A 7,623-nucleotide genomic window follows, 5' to 3' on the forward strand; every position below is an offset into this window, starting at 1 on the left:
CACACACACACACACTTGCACACTGATGGAAGCAAGCTATGCTGCATGTCTAACAATTGGGTGCAATCTGAGGTTCAATGTCTTGCCCAAGGCCCAAGGCGCTGTAGATTGAACTCCCAACCTTGTGATTAGCGGACGACAGCTGCCATAGCCACCCCAGACCCCTGAACTTTAAACCATGAGCCCTGGATAATATTAGAATCATGTATGCAGGGAGCTGAATATCCAGGTTTCTCTTTGTTCCATGCAACATCACATCTAGGTTATGATCCAAACCGGTCAAAGACTCCTCAAGATATGTCTAAAGGTGTGTCAACAATAACCACAAAAATCCTCCCCTGTGATTCTGCCTCACACCCTAAATCACATCTCATCACGTCATCACAAAACAGGTCATCATAAATGGCTGAAAATGTACCAGAACCATCTGATCGACAGTATCATCACATGTGGAGCGGTCCATATGGTAGATGGATGGTAATCATTTGGGTTTTTCCATACGTGCAACTGATGTGGTTCCTCTGTAAACATATTGAAAGAACCAACCAACAACCACTAATCACAATGGTCGGGGATACTGCCAGCTGCTTCCTATGACAGGTGCCATCAAGCCCTTTTGTACGTCATCACATCGTTTTAGTTTGTTAACTCTGATGAGGAGCTCTTTTTCAGCCCTCCGCAAACCCCTTACATGTGGCAGGAGATTCACTAAACCGTTAAGGGGATGTTTTTTCCCCATTAGCTGCTTCTCTTAGCCTCTTCAATTCCAAACAAATGTACGTACAAAAACAGTTAAGAAACCGGTCTATCCAGTTTTGCAGTTTGCACATACCTGGACAGGTGTGGCCAGCTGTGACCGTACACTACAGTACGTCATTTTCATTTGAAAATAATTTGTTTTCTTTTGTCTTCATGGCTTCTTCAAGTTTTTAAGTCAAACAGCTGACTTGCACTTTGTATCAAGTGAGTCAGTGGTGGATTCTGGGAAAGGGTTGGGTAAAGATGACCAGGGCTGATGGGAAATACATCAACACACACACACACACCCAACACACACACACGAGTTCCAGATTGTTATGTATTTTATTGCTTTGGCAACACAGCAGTGACAGTCGTGCCAATGATGGATGTTTGAATTTAACTGAGTAGAGGGAGAGGAAAGAGAGAAATGAAACAAAGAGACAAATGCAAACAGAAACAAAAAAATAAATAAAACTAAAGGTACTTAATTTTTAAAGCTCTCTCCTTGTTTCAGGTTTCAAAATAACACCTTACAATCTGGGCAACGTAGAACAAAAAGAAAGGTTTCACAGCTGCATATAGTCTTTCACATTTGTACTTCTATACTTGTGAAGACCCTCATTGACATACCTAACCTTAAACATCACAACTACATACCTAACCTCGACCTTTACCCTTACCCTAAGTTAAAACTTAACCCTACAACCAAGTCTTAACCTTCCACCAGTCTTTTGATAAGGTGCCGACCAGAAAAAAATATCCGAACCCTACAGGTTTTACTGAAATTAGTCCTCCCGAAGATTGAAATGTAAGAGCACACACTCATATTTTCGCATGCTGTGCAGGACAACGAGAATAAATACCTTCTGCGCTTACAGATTTACCCATTACCTAATGGAAAATGTGAAACGTATGCTCAAAAACTTAATTTTCTGCTGTTGTGCAAACCCCATGCTAAAGTGATATTAGTGGTATTAAGCTATTATTATTACATGCTGATGTGGAAACCATGCAGACCTCTAGAGTTAAGGCTCTCAATACGGTCGTGACCCTGTAGCACGATTCTTCATTTTCTCAATCTTTGAACCAGTGTGCAATAGTGGGAGGTAAATCAAAATACTGCACAGGTTACCAGTTGGTCATAAGATGATCCACAGGAACTGAAGGTTGTATTTCTAATTATATGAACTTACTGGCATGGGTTCTTGTGAAATAATGGATAATTATTTCAAGTAATGAATCAGTAAAATAGCTCGACAATGGAACGTTCAGGAGTTTTTGGGTTCCTCGTTCTAAATGTTTTGAGAGAGTTCTGACCTAAAATGTTTCTTAATGGTGCCCCCTGAAGAACTCAAGGTCCTCAACACCAACACAATTTGTGTTATTAAAAGCACCGATGTCTTGCAAACTGTGGGATTCTCTGTAAGAAAACCCCCTTATCCTTTCCACAGAAGAAGGAAGTTGGTCAATTACGTCATCTCTGATTGGCCAACTCTGGGTTGCTGTAACGCCTGCTTTTCTGTAAATCAGACGCTTTAGTATGAAGTGATACACAGTTTCACTTAACATATTTAGTCTGTATGTGTGTGTGTGTGTGTGTAAGCACCATTCCAATACTTTGTTATTGTATACTGATAGAGGTTAATCGAGTAACAAGGTCGCTCTAAACTACTGACCTTCGCCCAGAATTCATTCCTTGCTACTGCACACTCAGCAAAATGTTGAAGGTTACAGGCTGATTCAGTGAGGTGATACAGTGAGAAATAGTCAAATTAAAGCATCCCACACTTGTCCGCGTGCATCACAAGCCTGCAGGATAGCTCCAATGCTCCTTATTTACTGGAGGGCTGAGCACCATTTTCCAAAAGCTATTAATTAATTCAGTGTTCTGATGATGGTTTTGGAAAGCACTGTCTCCTGACATACAGCATGACTCACATATTTTATCACATCACTCAGAGACTCCTTGTGGCCTGTTTGGATTCATGATGTTCCTCTATTCATGTGTCAATGGTAGAACTGCACCAGATTGCATTAATGCAATACAGGATTTCTAGACATGATCTAACTGTTTATATTTGAACCTGGCACTGACACAAATCTCCTGTGCCCATGTTGAAATTATAATGCCCTGTCTCTCAAATTGGCACTTAACCTGCTCATATTTACTCTTTCTAAAAAAGACTTGGGCTTTCGAGAAAGCAGGATACATGTGTTGTTTTCCTTACTCTCCGAACAGCATGTACAGCTGAAAGGAGAGTAGTTTTATACAGTTGTTGTCATTGCTAACAAGTTTGCTCAGACCTTAATTGACAGCAGACGCTCGCTTGTTCTCCGTCCACAACAATCTGCTGTTTTTTATGACTTAATATTTTCAATACTCACTGCTAGTTTAAAGTTACTATCCCAGCTGTTTGCCACCTGTTTGCTTTGCGTGCATTTCCTCGTTCTGTCCGCATGCGAACATGTATTTCCATTTATGCCGTTGCCGTGCATGGGGCCGCAAAAACAAACTGGATTTATGCTTGTGATGATATCAGCGCAGCCGAATGCCTCTCTTAGTGCCTCTGGAAGTTGTCAGGGGCAACTGTATCCTCACTCGCTGTCAATAAACCGAACGTGGGTGCATTTACCCCTGAATTATTCTGCTGTTTAGCTCTATCCAAATACTGTGGTGACCCGTAATTTGAGCCAGTTCAAACAGTTTGACATCCACGTTTATTCTGCGCTCTCGACCGCAAATTAGCAACAAAACTTCACCAAACAAACTCTCGCACCACATTTTTCTGTTGAATCATTGACCCATTCGGACTATTGTTTGATTGGATCTTATGTTTCTGTATATTTAGTTTATTGTGAGAATGTATTATGTTGATGAAAGCCACATTTCCCATCGGGGAAAATAGAAATCCTCGAAGCCTCGACCCCGAACACCCCTCTGCCTGTGTTAGAGCATGAGCATTACCCAACTGGAGCAAGACAGCTGCATCAATATCAGACTAGGGACATAGAGGAGGGGGGGTGTTGGTGAGAGAGTAAAGATGGCAATGAAAGTGAGAGAGGGGGAGAGAAAGACAGAAAGAAGAGGTCAGTGAGGTTCTATTTTTATCTTTCCCGAGTCGTGTCTCGGCTTGAATGGAGGCAAAGAAGCAAAGAATTGTGTTGAAAGGCGCGTGCACGCAAATTATTTCATAACCTTGGCACACAGCAGGCTGCTGAAAGCCAGTGATTTTTGTGTGTGTGTGTGTGTGTGATCATGAAGCACTAAGCCATCATCACAGCCTCACTCTGACTTCCCCCGAGAGCTTGAAACACATCTCCTCATTGCAACATTTTTCTGATGTACTGTTTTTTTTTTCATGATATCTTTCTGTCTTTTGGCACAACGCACTAGTAATACCTTTGTAGTCCCTGGGTAATGTTTATATTACAGTGTGTGTGTGTCTGTGTTAGTGTAAGCGTGTTAGGGCAGGTAACATATTCTTTTACAGCTTTCCAACATACTTTTTTGGTGCACCAACCACAATGTCTGTGTCAAACCAAAATCATCTCAGCTACTTTGACTGATGGTAATTTAGCTCCCTGGAATGTATGTGTGTGTGTGTGTGTGTGTGTTTTAAAGTTGACTTCTAGTTCCATTTCTGGTTGTGGTCACATTGAAATTCTGTCCTCTCCTGCTGTTGTAACTATTTAGATTTGAGGAATTCTCTGTTATTTTTTTGACTGGATCATGGATGCAGCAATTTGCCTCAGGAAACAGCAAAGAAACCAGTCAAACTGACAATACTTAACAATAAGGAAAATACTGAAAACTTTAGTGAAACCAGAACAGCAAATGGCTGTAACCAAGTCTAATAATGTATATAAACTGGGATAACTAGTTTTACAGTAAACTATGTATACCAGTCCTCTCCCTCTACTCAGTTAAATTCAAACGTCCATCACTGGCACGACTATCACCAGTACTGTAAAGAGAAATGCCAGAAATACAAGAGAAACCAGTATATAAACTGGGATAGCTAGTTTTACAATACATGTAAAAAAAAATAAAACAGTTCAGAAACTTCTCAAATCAGTTGGACAGTTCAGCAACACACTGCAAATTTTTTTTTTTTTTGTAAAACATTAGATACAGCAAAGACACTGATTAAACAGAGCTCAGCAAGAAGCAGTGCTCCGTCCAGCTTAACCACTTCAGCAACATGCTGGGCTGTACCACAGTCATACAGTCTAAAAAACTGAGGGCTGGATTTATCGTAAAGGCTGGAATTAGATCTTAACTGGTCAACTGAGAAAATCCTTTGCTTGTAGTTTGCTTTGTGAAGACTTTTTCTTACTGTGCAATCAGAAAGTATTGGGACACTCTCCATTGTATTTGATTCGTACTCTGGATATGAAATGAAACAGTGTCTACTGTATAAGGTACAGTGTGTACCGTAAGTGCTGAATCTCAGTTGTAATTTGAGGGTTTTTACATCCATATTAAAAAAGCAGTTAAGGACTCAAAGCCCAGTGTATTACAACATGGCACCTCAGGAGTTTTTATATTCTCGACTGGCCAGGACAGGCACCCAAGGATGTGGTTGAAAGCTCTGTAAAAAGCTAGTGGTCAAACTGAAACATTCACCTTTCACCAGATGATGACTTTTACTTTGACGTTAGTCTTAACTTACTTTCTGTCCCCTGCTACTGGAAGAATATGAATAAGAAGGGCAGTCGTTTCGACACTGTTCACCTGTATATAAACGCCCTCGAATTAAAGCTGGAAATCAGCACTGTAAGCTTATAGTTGTTTAATTTAAAAAACCAACATGCCAAAAACAACAAAAGCCTGCAATGTGCCTCTGACCTCACTGTATACAGATGTTTACAGTGAGGTTGTTTTGTTTTTCTATCTGTTTTTGCAATACCTATAATTATTTTCATCAAGGAACATCTCTCTAAAGTGGATTTATGACATTTTGAAATGCAACAAATAAATATTAAATGTACTGAGTATAAATACCTCCAAAGCTGAATGGAGACCAAGAATACAACCCTGAATCACCCTGAACATGTGAACTTTAGATGTACTCAGATTATGCGTATAAAGACTTTGATAAGTGGATGGAAAGTTAGCTTTTTAGGAACATTCTTGGCCCAAACACACCGCTCTGTTTCTCTCTGGTGTTTATGAACCTCACACACTTCATCACACACACATCCATGTTACACAAACCATGCGCTGTCCGCTGTCCTGTAAAAACCTCTGAGGAGTCATTTCAGCTAGAAAAAGTATCTTCAGTCTGTTAAGTGTAGTTTGCTTGTTGGGCTCACCTGTTGGTCTGCACATGCTCAATTTAGTTTCAATGGGAGTCCCGACAGAAAGCGTCCTCATGGGGCCATCCTGTAAGGAAACACATAGGAGAATGACCATGAGTGTGTTTTCATAACTTTAACCTCACTGACAATACAAACTTATGAACTAGTGTCTGACAACATTATGGAAAGGATCCCTACAGAGATAGTCCTTTTTGTTAAAGAGTAAGATCCTTTCTGTTTAACTAGAAACAGCTGTTACAGAGCTCTGTTCAAAGCCACCAGACTCCATTGAAAAACAGTAATTTTATCTCTCAGAACACTGGAGTTTCTGGTCTACCGCTGCCTCAATTGGTTAGTTTGTTTGCGCTATTGTGTGACTTTGGTGTTTTAACACGTTAGTTGATATCTGAACTAACCCTTTAAAACACCAATCGAGGCAGCGGTAGACCAGCAACTGCCGTGTCCTGCGACGTAAAATTACTGTTTTTTTCAATAGAGTCTGGTGGCTTCGAGATCTCAGTAACATTGTCAGACACTTATAATAACAATCTGAACTGGCCATTGGCAAAAACAAGCACAGTTAGCGACATATATTTGAACTTTGGGAAAATATTTTACTAGTATATATGTGTATATATACATATATATATTTTATTTGCATAAACATCATGTAGCTTCAAAGAAAAGCAGATACATAAAATATTAGAAAGGCTTATGTAAAAAGGTTAAACATGTTTGTGTGTTGGTATGTGTAGCTTGTGAGTGGTATGTCAGTGTGTGTGTTTGTCTAAGTCTTAATATTGTGTATATTAAAGCGGTTTTATCTTGTGTATGCATATTTGTGGATTTAGGGTATTCTGTGTGTGTGTGGGTGCGCGTGTGTGCGTGCATTTCTGAGGGAGTCAGGTCACTATCGCAACAGGAAATAAACAGGATGCGGCGAAGGAAGTGGTCACCGGAGGTGTGAAGCAGGAACCCCTCCCTCCCTTTTTACTACTAACACACACACACATTCAGAAACACACACATACACACACACACACACACACACACACACACAGAGGGTACCATGGACTATAGGCTGAGGGCGGCCTGTCTACCTGCCTGGCACATAGATACCTGAGACTGCTTCAAAGCTGAGGTGAACCTTCCCCCCCTGCTTGCCTCTCCCTACGCAAAGGCACACACACACACACACAGTGACACAGGCCTTGGGCTAGTAATGCTGTTCCCTCTGTGACAAAGTCCGACTGTCACTCAGTGTCAGAAGAAAAAAACGATGTTGTTCATATAAGAGACGTGAGTGAAAAACATTTGCATACACTACTACACTCTGTCATTACATTTTATGCTAGAGTAAACACACAGGTACTTACAATTTGTCATAAGATGATTTGATTATTAAACTTATCATCAAGGCCCCATTTACACTTGACATTTCATACATGTTTGTTTGACATCTGGTTTAAATGCATCCCAGACTTCCTTCCAAGGTGTTATGAGCCGTCAGATATTAATCTTGTCTGAGGACATGACTCATTCATAGTCAGACCACACAATCAACGTACAAGAAAAACCTGT

At 40.5% G+C, this 7,623-nt stretch overlaps 1 protein-coding gene across 1 annotated transcript in view; it reads right to left on the reverse strand.

Moving 5' to 3' along the window:
- The window catches only part of hivep2a (HIVEP zinc finger 2a), a gene marked incomplete at its 5' end in the record, with an annotated part of 92,967 nt that overhangs the window by 41,771 nt on the left and 43,573 nt on the right, over positions 1–7,623 (reverse strand). Inside the window, 1 exon segment of the mRNA XM_035678140.1 lies at positions 6,058–6,127.

The sequence above is a fragment of the Morone saxatilis genome, unplaced genomic scaffold (assembly GCF_004916995.1).
Source record: "Morone saxatilis isolate NCDOM2014 unplaced genomic scaffold, NCSU_SB_2.0 Contig7, whole genome shotgun sequence".
Classification (NCBI taxonomy): domain Eukaryota; kingdom Metazoa; phylum Chordata; class Actinopteri; family Moronidae; genus Morone; species Morone saxatilis.